The sequence below is a fragment of the Mus pahari genome, chromosome 10, assembly GCF_900095145.1.
Source record: "Mus pahari chromosome 10, PAHARI_EIJ_v1.1, whole genome shotgun sequence".
In the NCBI taxonomy this organism is placed as follows: Eukaryota; Metazoa; Chordata; class Mammalia; order Rodentia; family Muridae; genus Mus; species Mus pahari.
In genome coordinates, this window is record NC_034599.1 from 71,692,747 (window position 1) to 71,710,326 (window position 17,580).

At 38.6% G+C, this 17,580-nt stretch overlaps 1 protein-coding gene across 1 annotated transcript in view; it reads right to left on the reverse strand.

Moving 5' to 3' along the window:
* The window catches only part of Tinag (tubulointerstitial nephritis antigen), a 78,387-nt gene that overhangs the window by 20,956 nt on the left and 39,851 nt on the right, over window positions 1-17,580 (reverse strand). The window lies entirely within an intron of this gene.

Genomic DNA, 17,580 nt, shown 5'->3' on the forward strand with positions numbered 1-17,580 from the left:
AGAGAGAGAGAGAGAGAGAGAGAGAGAGAGAGAGAGAGAGAGAGAGAGAGAGAGAGAGAGAGAGAGAGTCCCCCCAACTCCCTGGTTTTGATAACCATTCTGACTAAAGTGATATGAATTTCAATGCAGTTTCTTTGTGGTCCTCTAAAATCCTAGGCTTTTGGTAGATACAGTTAGGGTTAATTTCTGTGTTTCTCTTATTTGCGACTTATTCTTGGGCTGAGCCTGTGTTGTGAGCACCTGTAACATCTTTTCCTTGAATACTAAACACCACTGCTAGTCACACATGACTCTGCTGTCTGTAGGCTGTGCAGTTCTTCCACACTGTTTTTGTATTCTGGTCCATACACACCCAGAAGGCTTGTGTTCTAGTCAAGTGTAAATTTCCAAAGATTTGAGATGGGCAATGGGGTTCTCAGAGGTTGACATACAGTGGTGTCTAATTTTTTGTCAACCTTCGAGTGGTCCTTTGAGAGAGAGACCTACAGCTTCAGTGTTTGTGTTGGTTAATACATTAAAGAACCCTCAGAAGGGGCATGATAGTGCCTCACATTAAGGGACTAGGACAGAAACTTCCTCTTGGATTAATTTGACCAAGAGCAAGCTCAAGTTTTAAAAGTTGAAGCAAGTATATAATGATAAGCCTACTAGAGGACATATATCTTGTCTTAATTAATCTTCACAACAAGGCAGAGAGGAAATGTGTTATCTCAGTGGAATATGTGAGAAAGCTGAAATACCACCACATGATTAAATAAGCTGAAATTGCTGAGTACAGAACTGGCATTTCAATCCAAGACTGAGTAAAGAACTCTTGTATTTTATGATACACATTACTTCATCACAATTATTATTAATCCATGTCAAAGAATCACCCACACACTCCTACCCACATACATACGTGCACTCATTCACTTATACACATGTGCACACATATCCATACACCTAAACATATGCTATACACACATACACTTGTACACACACTCATACCCTTACACAAGTACACACACATACTCATACACCTGTGTGCACATGCACACACACCCATGTGTGCACATGCACACTCACCCATGTGTACACTCACGTGTGTGCACAGACATTTAATAAGCTACATTTTTTATGAACACCAACATTGTTTTTCTCAGAATCCTTTCATAACAGCCCTCCTATCATTTGTTGGTCTAAGGAAAAAAAATAAGCTTCCCCCCCCCCCCTTGAGTTGTTGCTTTATGTACTTTTTGTAAAAGGCAGATCACAGAAACAGTAGTTACAGTGGGGGGCAGACCTGATCAGCCATTGAGATGACAAATCAGGGAAAGACAGTCTGAGCAGAGAACAAGTGAGGCATGGACTTGTCACTTTGATTCAGCCCTGACAAAGGAGACCACAGGACTCTATCAGCACAGAAAGCAGAAGCAAAGAAATCCCATTGATCAGTTTCACAGTCTCCCATTGATCAGTTTCACAGTCTCCAGAGCCTTTCCTATGATGCTAAGTGAAACTCTCTGAATGCCAGCAGCCCTGGGGGACTTCCCAATGGGTTCCCAGAGTGAAAGATCTACATCAAACCAGTGAGACCATTAATTTCCTTTCATTTATTGACACAATTCATGTTGTTGTCTCAGTATCCTCTGTACCTAACTGAAGGCTTTTTACACAGTTGTTGCTCAATAAAATGTATTGAAAGTTCAGAAAAACTGGGGAGTCTCTAACTGAACCAAATGACATTTTTCCACTTTAATGTAAGGTTCAAATATTTTGGTAAGTCATTAATTTTGCCTTCATATTTAAAGGATTTATTATTTTAAGTCATAAATAGGTATGTATGTGAGCATGTGGATATGTGCATCGAAGCCAGAGGCCTCAGATCCCCTGGAGTTACAGATATGAGCAGTCTGGAACCCAGACCTTGGTCCTCTAGAAGAGAAGCAAGAGCACTTAATCACTGAACCATCTTTCCACACTGATTTCATTTTTAAAATTATGTGTATGTTTATCAGTGTGGACACCCACAAATGCCAGGATAGGGTGTCAGAACCCCTAGAGCTGTAGTTACAAGGGGTTGTTACCTACCCAAAATGGGTGCCAAGAACAAAGAGCACCAGTCCACTGAACGAACAGCAAGAAAACATTCTTAACCATGGAACCACCTTTCCAGTCCTACTCTCATAGACTCTTAACTATCCCTTTTTCAGCACACACACACACACACACACACACACACAAACAGAAACACACACTAACTAATCACACACACACACATGCACACACAAACAGAATCACACACTGATCACACACACATATACACACAAACAGAAACACACACTAATCACACACACACACACACACACACACACACACACACACACACACTAACTAGCTATAGAAATATTTGAATACCAAGAAAATTCACATGGAAGAAATGCATTTTGTTAGAACCTAACCAGGAGATAAAAGAATCTTTTTTACATTTATATGCAAATAAAAAGGCTCAGTGAGAACCAACTGTAATTTTTAAAATTCTTTCTCTAAGACACAAACCTCCAGCCCCTCAGTACAGTTTTTCAGTGATCTAATTCATGCAGCATCTAAGCGACACTTCACACTATGAAGCAATTTGTCTTCCTTAGAGTTCACTTGCTCCAAGATCTGTCTGACATGAAATGCTCTAGCTTCCTTCTTCCTTACATGGCGATTTCTCCACCTGACCTTTAAAGTCAGGGTCACTGAAATCTTATCTGATATTCCTGTGCTGAGGGAAGTTCTCTACTTGCAGGACTTTGGCTGTAGAGAAAATGTCAACAGTGATTTTTTTTTTTTTTTAAAGACACATCATTGTCAGTCTCCTTATTGGAAAATAAGCTAACTTTTCTTCATGCCCATATTATCAATTTGGCCTTTTTAAAAGCTTTTTAAATTTATTTTTGAGATTATAATTTTTTTTATTTATTATTATTTTCTTTATTTACATTTCAAATGCTATCCCAAAAGTTCCCTATACCCCCCACCCCCCACCCCTGCTCCCCTCCCCACCCACTCCCACTACTTGGCCCTGGCCTTCCCCTGTGCTGAGTCATATAAAGTTTACAAGACCAAGGGCCTCTCTTCCCAACGATGGCCAATTAGGCCATCTTCTGCTACATATGCAGCTAGAGACACAAGCTCAGGGGGTACTGGTTAGTTCATATTGTTGTTGCACCTACAGGGTTGCAGCCCCCTTCAGCTCCTTGGGTACTTTCTCTAGCTCCTCCATTGGAGGCCCTGTGTTCTATCCAATAGCTGACTGTGAGCATCCACGTTTGTTCATTCCTTTATTCTCCCTCCCAGTTTTCCTTCCCTGAAATATTAATAATTGTTAAAGTTTCTGCTTTGGAGTTTTAAAAATATAATTTTAAATTCCTGAAATATATGTAAATGTTTGCTTTGTGATTTAGTTTAGATACTCCAGAATTCCCCTAAATCAGCACACTGAAACTAAACTTGCTATTCTATTTGTACAATCTCTTACCTTTCTTTAACTCCTCAATACAGTTAATAGTATATATTTTCGATCTGGAGGAAACTTGAGAGTCACAATTGACAATTTCTCTTCAATTCCTGAAACATCCAGCAAACTACAATAAACTATCAGTTCTGCCAAAATTACACCTCATATTCACCTATTCATTCTAACAGCTGGCAATGCTGCTCCTATTTCTTCTTAGATTTATTTTTGTTTGTATGTGTGTGCATGTATATATGTATGTACATGTGATTGTAGATGCCTATTGAAGACAGAAAACGGTGTCAGCTATCCTGACGCTGGAGTTCCAGGTGGTGTTGAGCACCCACGCCCATGTTGGTGCTAGAAAATGAATTTTGGTCTTCTGCAAGAGCAGCAAGCACACCTAACTGTTGAGTGGTCTCTTCACCCATACCTGCTATCAAACTTTGGGTGTCTGTAAAGTAGCTGCCTATTTGAGATTTTTCAAAATTTTCAACTACATAATTTTATTCTCTCAGTATCACAAAGAATGGCTCTTCTTAAAAGTTAAGTCATGTTTCCTGATGAGAAATAAAGGGCTTTGAAAATAAAACTCACTTTGATTTTAGATGACCAAAAACTCCACAAAACCTTCTAACCAAAAGACCACACAAACTCTTTGCTACACCTATTTCAACCTTTCTCTTGATGACATACTCCAAATTTCTTTTTTTCTTTTTTTTTCCCGAGACCCTTCTAATTAGTGATAAAAATCCCAAAGGAGAAACAAATATGTAATCAGGAAATTATCACACTCGAGGTAACATAATCTTCATAAAGAAAGTTGGCATCCACAATAGTGTCTGGGTTTGGTTACTATATATAGGATGGATTCCCAGGTGGGACAGTCACTGGATGGCCTTTCCTTCAGTTTCTGCTCCACACTTTCTCTCTATATCTCCTCCCATGGGTAATCTGATTCCCCTTCTAAGAAGGACCGAAGTATCCACATTTTGAATTGAAGACCCAGAAATGAACCCGCACACCTATGGTCACTTGTTCTTTGATGAAGGAGCTAAAACCATCCAGTGGAAAAAGGACAGCATTTTCAACAAATGGTGCTGTTTCAACTGGCAGCTAGCATGTAGAAGAATGGAAATGGATCCATTCTTATCTCCTTGTACAATGCTAAAGTCCAAGTGGATCAAGGACCTCCACATGAAAATATATACACTGAAATTAGTAGAAAAGAATGTGGAGAAGAACCTTGAACACATGGGGCACAGGGGAAAATTCCTGAACAGAACACCAATGGCTTATGCTCTAAGATCAAGAATTCACAGATGGGACCTCATAAAATTGCAAAGCTTCTGTAAAGCATAGGACACTGTCAATAGGACAAAACAGCAACCAACAGATTGGGAAAAGATCTTTACCAACCCTACGTCATATAGAGGACTAATTTCCAATACATACAAAGAACTCAAGAAGTTAGACTCCAGAGAAACAAATAACCCTCTTTTAAAAATGGGGTACAGAGTTAAACAAAGAATTCTCAAATGAGAAATACAGAATGGCTGAGAAACATCTGAAGAAATGTTCTACATCTTTAGTCATTAGGGAAATGCAAATCAAAACAACCCTGAGATCCCTCCTCACACCAGTCAGAAAGGCTAAGATCAAAAACTCAGGTGACAGCAGNTGCTNGTGAGGATGTGGNGAAAGAGAAACACTCCTCCATTGCTAGTGGGATTGCAAGCTGATACAACAACTCTGGAAATCAGTTTGGTGGTTCCTCAGAAAATTGGACAAATTAGTACCTGAGGACCCAACTATACCACTCCTAGGCATATACTCAGATGTTCCAACATGTAATAAGGACACCTGCTCTACTACATTCATAGCAGCCATATTTTAACATATTTATCATGTTTATTTTTTATAAATAATATAGTACATATAATATATAAAGTTTTTATTGGTTATTTTATTTATTTACATTTCAAATATTATCCCTCTTCCCATTTCCCCTCCACAAATCTCCTATCCCATGCCCATTCCCCCCTGCTTCTATGAGGGATCTCACCCACACACCCAGCCATTCCTGCCTCACCACCCTAGTATTCCCCTAAGCTGGGGCATCAAGCCTCCACAGGACAAAGGGCCTCCCCTCCCTTTGATACCAGACAAGGCAGACTGGCTCCCTCCATGTGTACCCTTTGGTTGGTGGTTTAACCCCTGGGAGCCCTTGGGGTGGGTTGGGGGGTCTGGTTAGTTGATTTTGTTGCAAACCCCTTCAGCTCCTTCAGTCCTTCACCTAACTTTTCCATTGTGGTCCACATGCTATATTTTCATATCAGTTATATTTTCTCATACCCATTAGAAAGAAAAGTGAAAGAAAAAACTATTTTGCTATTAAAAATAATTTTAACATGCAAAATAAGTAATTTATGCTATCTGTACTACTTATTACAATTATACATCTACTGGGCCACCTTGGGTGCAAACTCAGCAGACTGTCCCTTGGTCCCCAGAGGTCTCTCCACACCCCAGGTACCCTAGCATGCCCAGGATCTTAGGATCACAACATGATGTGAGTAGTACACAAAGTCTGTTCCAAAACAATCATTGAGGGGCTGGTACCAGCAGGAGCAGGGACACAGGAAACCTGCCCAACCAGCTGCTCGGGTTCCTTCTGGTCTGTGCTGGTCTACCTTGGTTTTCAACACAGCAGACAGCCCCATGGTTCCCAGAGGAGATACCACTTCTAGGCACTCTAACTCGCCCAGGATCTTAGGATTCCAGGATCCCAGGATCCCAGGAGCTTGGCCACACCAGGATCTCAAGGTCTCAGAGGAAGCCTGACTGTGAAGAACTCTGACACACCCAGAATCTCAGGATCAGAGGATCCTGGAATCACAGGATCACAGAGAAAGCTGGACTCTGAGGAGTTCTGACTCAACTGGGAATATAGGAAGGACACACTCCAATCAGATATATCAAGGGCAAAGAGCACTTCAGGTAATCAGATGGCAGGAGGCAAGCATAAGAACAGAAGCAACAAAAACCAAGGTTACTTGGCATCATCAGAACCAAACTCTCCCACCATAGCAAGTCCTGGATACACCATCACACCAGAAAAGCAAGATATGGATCTAAAGTCACTTCTCATAATGATGATGGAGGACTATAAGAAGGAAATAAATAACTCCCTTAAAGAAATACAGGAGAACATATCCAAACAGGTGAAAGAATTGAACAAAAACACCCAGGATCAAAAAATGGAAATAGAAACTATAAAGAAATCACAAAGGAAGACCACTCTGGAAATAGAAAACCTAGGAAAGAAGTCAGGAGCCATTGATGGAAGCATAACCAAAAGAATACAAGAGATAGAAAAGAAAATCGCAGGTGCAGAAGATAACATAGAAACCATTGACACAACAATCAAAGATAATGCAAAATGGAAAAAGATCCTAACACAAAACATCCAGGAAATCCAGGACACGATGAGAAGACCAAACCTAAGGATCATAGGTATAGATGAGAAGGAAGATTTCCAACTTAAAGGGTCAGTAAATATCTTCAACAAAAATTTAGAAGAAAACTTCCCTAACCTAAAGAAAGAGATGCCCATGAACATACAAGAAGCCTACCGAACCCCAAATACTCTGGACCAGAAAAGAAACTCCTTCTGTCACATAATAATCAAAACACCAAATGCACAAAACAACAACAAAAAAGAATATTAAAAGCAGCAAGGGAAAAGATCAAGTAACATATGAAGGCAGACCTACCAGAATTCCACCTGACTTCTCCCTAGAGACTAGGAAAGCCAGAAGATCCTGAGCAGGTCTCATACAGACCCTAAGAGAACACAAATGCGAACTCAGACTACTATACCCAGCAAAATTCTCAATTAATATAGATGGAGAAATCAAGGTATTCCATGACAAAACCAAATTTACACAATATCTTTCCATAAATCCAGCCCTTTTAAGGATAATAAAGAGGAAATTCCAATACAAAGAGGGAAACCAAGCTCTAGAAAAAGGAAGAAAGTAATCTTTCAACAAACCTAAAGAAGATAGACACATGAACAGAATTCCAACTCTAACAATAAAAATAACAAGAAGCAACAATTACTTTTCCTTAATATCTCTTAATATCAATGGATTCAACTGCCCTGTAAAAAGACATAGACTAACAGACTGGTTAGGTAAACAGGACCCAACCTTTTGCTGCATACAGGAAACCCACCTGAGTGACAAAGGCAGACACTACCTTAGAGTAAAAGGCTGGGAAAAAATTTCCAAGCAAATGGTCCCAAGAAACAAGCTGGAGTAGCCATTCTAATATCGAACAAAATCTACATTCAACCTAAAGTTTTCAGAAAAGATAAGGAAGAACACTTCTTACTCATCAGGGTAGAATTTATCAAGATGAACTCTCAATTCTGAACATCTATGTTCCAAATGCAAGAGCATCCACATTCATGAAAGAAACTTTGCTAAAATTCAAAGCACACTTTATACCTCACACAATAATAATGGGAGACTTCAACCCCACACTCAATGAACAGATCCTGGAAACAAAAACTAAACATAGACACAGTGAAACTAACAGAAGTTATAAAACAAATGAATTTAACACACATATATATATAGAGAGAGAACATTTCATCCTAAAACAAAAGGATATACCTTCTTCTCAGCACATCATGTTACCTTCTCCAAAAATTGACCATATAATTGGTCACCAAACAGGCTTCAACAGATACAAAAATATTGAAATAATCCCATGCACCCTATAAGATCACCATGGACTGAGGCTGATCTTCTAATAACAACATAAATAATAGAAAGCACACATAAACATGGAAGCTGAACAACACTCTACTCAATGATAACTTGGTCAAGGAAGAAATAAAGAAATTAAAGACATTTTAGAGTTTAATGAAAATGAACACCGCATACTCAATGTGTTATATTATAGGATACAATGAAAGCAGTCCTAAGAGAAAAACTCATAGCTCTGAGAGAGAAAAAAAAAAAAAAACCTGGAGAAAGCATACACTAGCGGCTTGACAGCACACCTAAAAGCTCTAGGAAAAAAGAATGTAAATTCACTCAAGAGGAGTAGACAGCAGGAAATAATCAAACTCAGGGCAAAAATCAACCAAGTGGAAATAAAAAGAACTATACAAAGAATCAACGAAGCATGGAGCTGGTACTTTAAGAAAATCAACAAGATAGATAAACCCTTAGCCAGACTAACTCCAGACTAACAGTATCCTAATTAACAAAATCAGAAATGAAAAGAGAGATATAACAAAAGAATCTGAGGAAATCCAAAAAATCATCAGATCCTCCTACAAAAGGCTATACTCAACACAACTGGAAAACCTGGATGAAATGGACAATTTTCTAGACAGATATCAGATACCAAAGTTAAATAGGGATCAGATTAACAATCTAAACAGTCCCATATCCCCTAAAGAAATAGAAACAGTCATTAATAGTCTCCCAACCAAAAAGAGCCCAGGGCCAGATGGGGTTAGTGCAGAGTTCTATCAGACCTTCAAATAAGACCTGATTCCAATACTCCTCAAACTATTCCACAAAATAGAAACAGAAGCTACTCTACTAAGTTTGTTCTATGAGGCCACAATTACTCTGACACCTAAACCACACAAAGACCCAACAAAGAAAGAGAACTTCAGACCAATTCCCCTTATGAATATTGATGCAAAAATACTCAATAAAATTCTCACAAACTGAATCCAAGAACACATCAAAACAATCATTCATCATGATCAAGTAGGCTTCATTCCAGGCATGTAAGGATGGTTCAATATACGGAAATCCATTAACATAATCCGCTATATAAACAAACTCAAAGACAAAAACCACATGATCATCTCATTAGATGCTGAGAAAGCATTTGACAAAATATAACATGCATTCATGATAAAAGTCTTGGAAAGATCAGGAATTCAAGGCCCTTACCTAAACATAATAAAAGCAATATACAGCAAACCAGTAGCCAACATAAAACTAAATGGAGAGAAGCTGGACGCAATCCCACTAAAATCAGGGACTAGACAAGGCTGCCCACTCTCTCCCTATCTATTCAATATAGTACGTGAATTTCTAGCCAGAGCAACTAGACAACAAAAGGAGATCAAAGGGATACAAATTGGAAAGGAAGAAGTCAAAATATCACTATTTGCAGATGATATGATAGTATATATAAGTGATCCTAAAATTCCACCAGAGAATTCGTAAACCTGATAAACAGCTTCAGTGCANTAGCTGGATATAAAATTAACTCAAACAAATCAGTGGCCTTTCTCTACACAAAGGATAAACAGGCTGAGAAAGAAATTAGGGAAACAACAACCTTCAAAGTAGTCACAAATAATATAAAATAACTTGGTGTAACTCTAACTAAGGAAGTGAAAGATCTGTATGATGTGGAGAAAGAGGAACACTATTCTGTTGCTGGTCTGACTGCAAGCTGGTACAACCACTCTGGGAATCAGTTTGGCAGTTCCTCAGAAAATTGGACATAGTAGTACTAGAAGATCCAGCAATACTACTCCTGGGCATATACCCACAAGATGCTCCAACATGTAATAAGGACAAATGCTCCACTATGTTCATAGCAGAATTATTTATAATAGCCAGAAACTGGAAAGAACCCAGATGTCCCTCAACAGAGGAATGGATACAGAAAATGTGGTGTGTTTACACAATAGAGCACTACACAGCTCTTAAAAGCAATGAATTTATGAAATTCTTAGACAAATGGATGGATCTGGAGGATATCACCCTAAGTGAGGTAACCCAATCACAAAAGAATACACCTGCTATGTACTCACTGGTAAGTGGATATTAGCTCAGAAGCTCAGAATCCTTATTAGAAGGGGGAACAAAACACCCATGGAAGGAGATACAGAGACAAAGGACTGACCATCCAGAGACTACCCCACTTGGGGAAACAGCCCATAAACAACCACCAAACCCAGACACTATGGCAGATGCCAACAAGAGCTTGCTGACAGGAGCCTGATATAGCTATCTCTTGAGGGACTCTGTCAGTGCCTGGCAAATACAGAAGTAGATGCTCACAATTATCCATTGGACAGAACACAGGATCCCCAACGAAGGAGCTAGAGAAAGTACCCAAGGAGCTGAAGGGGTTTGCAGCACCCTAGGAGGAACATCAATATGAACTAACCAGTACCCACAGAGCCCCTTGGGACTAAACTACCAATCAAAGAAAACACATGGTGGGACTTGTGGCTTTAGCTGTATATGTAGCAGAGGATGGCCTAGTTCCTATGAAGGTACTATGCCCCAGTATAGGGGAACAACAGGGCCAGGAATAGGAGTGGGTGGGTTGGGGAGCAGGGGACCGGGGAGGGTATAGGGGATATTTGGAGGGTAAACTAGGAAAGGGGATAACATTTAAAATGTAAGTAAAGAAAGTATCTAATATAAAAATATATTTAAAAAACCAATTACACATCTATATGAATTGGTACCCCTGGGTACCAACAGCTTAGCACATTCCTCACTCCGAAATTGCTACTACATGCTTTTATGTATGTCTCACATAGGACACCTGTGTATCCAGTCCAGTAGTGACAAATATAGATGTCAATAGTATCTTCCCATGTTTGTATATTGTAACTAGGTTTTGACCAACAAAGAGGCATCAAAGTCTCACAGTGTGTTCCTGTGAATCTGCTACAGTATTAGTTATGACCTCATTGAGATAGGAAGATTCATGTGTGGCTGTCCTCAAGAGTATTGTGGTGTAAACTGTAAATTGGAAATTAATGAATATGGATCCTTGCTGTGCCTACATGTTGTCATGTGGCAAGATGCTCTTGGGACTTATCTCTGTGACTATGCACCTGGATTTCTTGGAGACCACTGTGAACTCAACTTTGATCAATGTGCCAATCAGTCATGTCTCCATGGAGGTCTAGGTGTCGATGGAGGACCAGCTTTGCTGACTCTTTAATGGTACCCGTCTCTAGCATTGGAGTACTGGATGAACTCAACTATCCCTTCCTAGTTGTCTGTAACCTCAGCAGTGGCCCACCACTGCACAAAGTGCATATAAGAGGGCAGGGTGGCACCATGACCAACAAATGGCAATCCCTCTTGCTTCCTTGGGCTCCTCTATGTTCTAAATATCTAGAAGCCCATTGCCAACAATCTTCTTTTCCTCAAATTATTGGCAATAAAATCTAATCCCTCTTTCTTCTACAGATAATGTAATCTTATACTCCAAAGAGACAAAAGAAGCATTCTTCATCAAGATACCACAACCTTAAACACTAAAGCATTTTGTTCTATCATTATCTACTTTCCTGACACAACAGGTTTACCATAATATCCAAATAAGGCTCATGCCCTTTGGTTTCTTTTCTTTTTTTTTTTTTTTTTTTTTTGGTTTTTTTTTTTTTTTTTAAATGTTTCTTTTCTACCCTCCCCCCACCCTGCTCCCCTCCCCACCCACCCCACTTCTTGGCCCTGGCATTCCCCTGTACTGGGGCATATAAAGTTTGCAAGACCAACTTTCTAAATTCCTCCAAACTCTTATTTCTCTGCCTCTCTGCCATCTTCCTCCCCTGGCCCCTCCTCAGCAACCTTTCCTGTTCTAAGATTCTTCTTTCTTAGTTCATCAGACATTGGATTTCTCATACCTTAGCTTCAGTGCTTTTCTTATCATTTTTAATACTATCCATCTTCAGCTTTTATTGGTTTTCTGTCCTAAGATCAATATACCCACTTGCTTACTCTGTCATTTATCTTTATTGGGCAGTGGGTGGGGGATGTCAAAGATCAAACCTGAAGCCTCACATCTACTAAGTGAATACCGTGCCACTGAGCTGCCTGCCTAGCCCTCATCAGGAGTTTTTCATCTTACAGAATTCTTCACAATGATCATAGGAAATATGCTAAAATTTTCAATCATTTTTCAGCATAAATTTTTGGGATATTTGTAGGTGGATAATTTAAATTTAATTATCTCAATTGAATTTAAAGAGCAATAAATTACAAACCACTCAGGAAATTACTTTGATAAATCTTTTTGCCTTTCTTTGATGATTGCAATTTCTGTTCCCTACCAGGTTTCATATTACTGTAGTTTGTCTCCCCTTTTGCTGTATAACTACTTAAGTTCATAAGTTTTTAAAAACTCTTCATACTACTGACTCTAGACAACAAAGTACAGAATCTGTATTCTGGCCCTTACAAAATATAATTTTTGTTGTTGTATAGTTATTTAGCTATTATCAGGCTTTTGGTTTGATGGGGGGAAGTTAGAGTCTTTGTCTGTTCTACCCATGGGTAAAGCCTCAGCACTTAACCATTTGCTCAGTAAATGTGATAAATGAGACATTAGTTACACACAATAAAAGGATGACTTGAAGCATTATTCTCCTTTGGTGATACATAGACTGTAGTTTCAATGATTCTGTTCTACAGAGAAGACAATAAGGGAGATTTAAAACTTGTCTTTTTTATTATAATTATCTAGAATTTCAAATATTGCATTTAATCACTGAATTCTCTCAGCGATCCTTGAGAGACATTTGCAAAATAAATACCGTTCATGCAATGCGTTGCCAACTTTGGACGTCAGGTAAATGTCAGTGACATGGATGAACCATGACAAGGCAATGTGATTGTAACACAGGAAGGATGGGCTGGAATGAAATATCTCAAAGAATACTTTTTTTTAAACTTAGAAGTAATGTTTTCATGTTCCAATATCTTGAGAACTAGGATCCATTTTGAAACCAAAGGGACTCCTTAGAATTGGCAGTGATATTTTCTAATTTGTACTATAGGAAATAACACTACTTAAAGATAAAGTATTTTTATTCAGTACATCATCCCCAAATAGTATCAAGAGATGTCTTGGGAATAAAAAGAGAGAGACAAAGTAAGGGTGTTAGAAATGAAACATTATAGATTTATATATGTCCTTCATCATCTTGCGCTTTATACATAGGAAGATAGCCTTTATTGTCTTCTGATAGAATCAGTTATATATGTATGTGCCCCACTTTCTGTGTTAGCTACTTTTTCATGTCTAAGAAGAAGCAACTTAAAGAAATAAGGTTATTCATTGAGTTAGGGGTAAAAGATACAGTTCATCTTGGTGGTCAAGGCATAGCAGCAGAAATGGCTCACACTTGCTCACATCTTGGTTGGTCAGAAAACATGGGGGGAAATGCTGGCACTCTACCAACTCTCGACTTTACCCCTCAGTATCCAGTCTGAAAATGCAGACCACATTGAAAGCACATCCTACAGATACCTCAGTTGATCCACTCTGCAAAGTGCTTACAGACACACCCAAAAGTGTATCTTATTGATTTCCGAGGTATTCCTTAATGCAGTAGAAATGAAAATGAGAATTAACCATAATTCCTGAGAAATGAGACTACACATTATCCAAGCTTTTTTTGTTTTGTTTTGTTTTGTTCCCTAGTGCTAAGCACTTAATATACACTCAAATTCATTTGTTCAAGTAAATTAAACCTAATAGCTTTCACTTCTACACAAAGGACAGCAAACAGTTTGTTCAGATAAATTTGTTAGGTACTTCACAAAAGTATATTGAGCTCTGCAGATAAGGGACATTAACTTTCTCTAACTCACTAATGTACTTATCTCCTGAATGTAGTAATTACCAAATAAGGAATTGCTGTTGGAGAAAGGAATAAAAATCTATGGCTCCAGGGAATCAAACAATGCCCAGATGGCCTAAAACATTTGTAAAAAAAAAAATGATATCCCTACCAACAAAGTTAGTTTTGTTAATTGTCACAGAGAGGAAATACATTTTAAAGGTTCCAAATTCCAAGAGCTTCTGAATGTGGGCACACTGCTGCAAATAGCAGCAGTCATGAAAGCACATCTATCTTCATCAACCTCAGCCTGCATGATAATAAAAGTGAGGATAACAGATACTGTGTCCACTAAAGCAGTGGAGACAGACAGTGAGAAGTTGCCATAAATCAGGAGGCTCTGAAAGAGAGAAAACATCTACCACATAAGGTGTTATAAGGAAGTTTTTCTAGACTCCGGATATCACCAAAGACAAAAATGAATATGAACGACACAGGTTAAGATTAGAAAAATAAAAAGTTCAAACTGCTGGGGAGTACAACTAAAATAGAGTTAGTGTTGAATAACAATGAAACACTATGCAATCACTGCTGTGTCTGTTCACTTCCTGAAACTTCGCTGCATGATTAACACACACACACACACACACACACACACACACACACACACACACACACACCAATCAAAAAACTTAAATCATCAATTCCTTTATTTCTATCTTTAGTGAATGAAGTAGTCATAACATAAAACATAAGTTTAAGGAACAACAGAAAGACTCATTTTGCACTCTATCAAAATAAGACTGGATATTGAGAGGTGGCACTCAGTTCAACCCTGTCCTCACTGATCCTGAATATATAAATCCAAGACTGAAAGTTATGTCAGACTTTGTAGAAATTTCTCTCAATATCTTTACAGTGAGACCATTTGCAGACTCTGTTCCTGTCCCAAACTATCCATGGGAGATCAGAATAAAACCACAATGGAATCCATTTGTGCTACCAAAATCCCAGTAGCTATCTAGAGTAATGTCTGAAAAATCATGCAAGGATCTAACACCTGCAAGTTGTATTAGAAGGCTCACAGAACCTCGTGCAAACTGAGATCAGAACCAGATATACCTCTAGGAAAGAAGAAGACAATGAAAGGGTCCTGTGATCATGGGTCCATTGTCCACAAATTAAATCAAGCTGATGAGTGCCTCGGTTTTTTTCTCCACTTTCTCCTTATCTTATTTTTAAACTAAAACTTATCCTATTTAAAGCTGAATAGTAACACCTAAGAACGAGCAAAGAACAGGAGCTTAAAAGGTCACTGTTCAATAATAAATGTTATTATGAGTTAACATTGTATTAGATGATTTGGTAACACACACTCATTGTGCAAAGAGATCTGGTCTCAAGAAGCTTCAACTTAGATGATACATGATCAATAAGAAAAGAATTATTAAATCATTTCACTAAGGCAGAAATTTATAATTAGATAAAACTGTAGAAAAATAGAGCAACATCTAAGGAGAAGCAGAACTAAGGGACGACAGAGCAAATAATGGAATTCATAGGACATTCAGAGGAGTCACACTGATAAAGTAAATTTGAGCAGACTAGATGAAGGTGTATACAGCAAAGTGATTTGTTATTTGGTAGAAGAACACATTGGATGGAAGGAGAGTCAAAGTTAGTAGAATTTGACATCAAGAAAGCTGGTAGCTGTGTTAGTTTAGTAGGCAAGAAAATCATGGACCACTAGTTCTAAGCTAATGAGTAGCTAGATCTAAGAATGTTTTACAGAGAAACCCTGGGTTCTTTATTTAAAATAAAATTATCTGGAATACCTATCAGTAATCCAGATACAAAATAAGAGTAATGGACATTCAGGCAGAGATAATGCAGAGGATGAAGAGTAGTTGGCTTTGAATATAGTGTCAACGGATGCTGTGATATACTCAAAGAGGGTTTTGAGGAAAGAAAAAATAGATAATTCCAAGCTTTCCCACAAGACCATGTGGGGGGAGAGTTTACATCGACTCAGGGGAAAAAATGCTGCTGCTGCTGCTGGTGCTGCTGCTGCAGAGAAAGATGAAGATGGTGAGCCCTGTTTCAGAAGTGCTAAGTTTGAAGTGTCCATCTTCTGCATAGGGAGATGTTGCTAGAACATAGAATATACATGTCTGGAGTTCAGGAGAGGGGTCGAACTTGGGAATATTGTTTAGTTGATGCCAGGTTTCATCTGGTGCGGAAAGCCAAAAGGAGTTCAGAGAGAACTGAACTCACTGAGAATGGATGAGAAAAGTAGAAAAAAGAGAGCAAGGCCCAAGGCCAGGGTTTAGCAACTAAGGCAGGGAGAGGCAGAATAAGAGGGGTGAAAGAAACCTGGCAAACAGCGACAAGTATGGGGATGTCAGGACGAAGGAGTGGGCATGTGGGAAATCTGACAAGAGGTTTTAACAAGGTAGAGATAATTGATAGCTTTGAAACAAGCAGGTTTTAGAAAAGTAATGGGGTGAATTAAGCATGAGAAAAGATTTAGTTTAAGAAGGAGTGTAGTTAAGTTTAAGAAAGACTTTGGGGAAGACATTTTGAGGACAATGAGTGCTGGCAAAGCCAGTACTGGAGTGAGAAAATTAGAAAATTGGGAAGAAGTTAAGAATAAAAGTTCCTCAGCACTTGAGAAACAGGGGCAGGGACATCTCTGAGTTTGAGCCCAGCATGGTCTACAGAGTGAGTTTCAGGACAGCCAGAGGTACACATAAAACAAACAAGCAAACAAAAGCTGTCTTGAAATAAACAAAACAAAAACAAAAACAAAACAAACAAACAAAGAATTAAAGTTTCTTCTAAAAGTTGAGATGTGAAACATAAGGGCATTTACTCAAGTGAAGTCTAATCCTAAGAAAAAAGGAGAGAAAAACTCCTCAGAGGGTTTCCAAGTGGTTGTAAGGGGTGGGAGAGATGCTACAACAAGAGAAACTTAGGGAGAAGGATACAGGGTTTCTGTGTACAGTCTTCAAGATAAAGACAACATAGGCTGACAGTGACATGTGAGTCCAGGAAATGTGTTCTGATGACTTCAAATTTGTCAGTGATACCACAATACAGTTACCATTTAAGAGTAGGAAGGTGCATCCATGATTTTGAGCTATCAATTTGAAGAATGGGAAAACAAAGAGAATGAGTATTTAAAAGGCAATTAGCCAGTAGCATAAGACCTCTCGTGGAAACTTATCATCATAAAATTATATAAAAGTAAAATTAACATGGTTTTCACAGATATTTTATTTTTTTAATTTTTTTGGCAGGATAATACAGTGATTTGGGCAAAGAAGAAGAGTGGAGGGTATGATGATGGTTGGTTTTAATGCCAACTTGCCACAAATTGAAGTCATCTTAACTAAGTAGGGAACCTAAACTGTAGAGTTATCCTGTTTGCCTCATTGATCCAGGAAGGCCCAAGCAT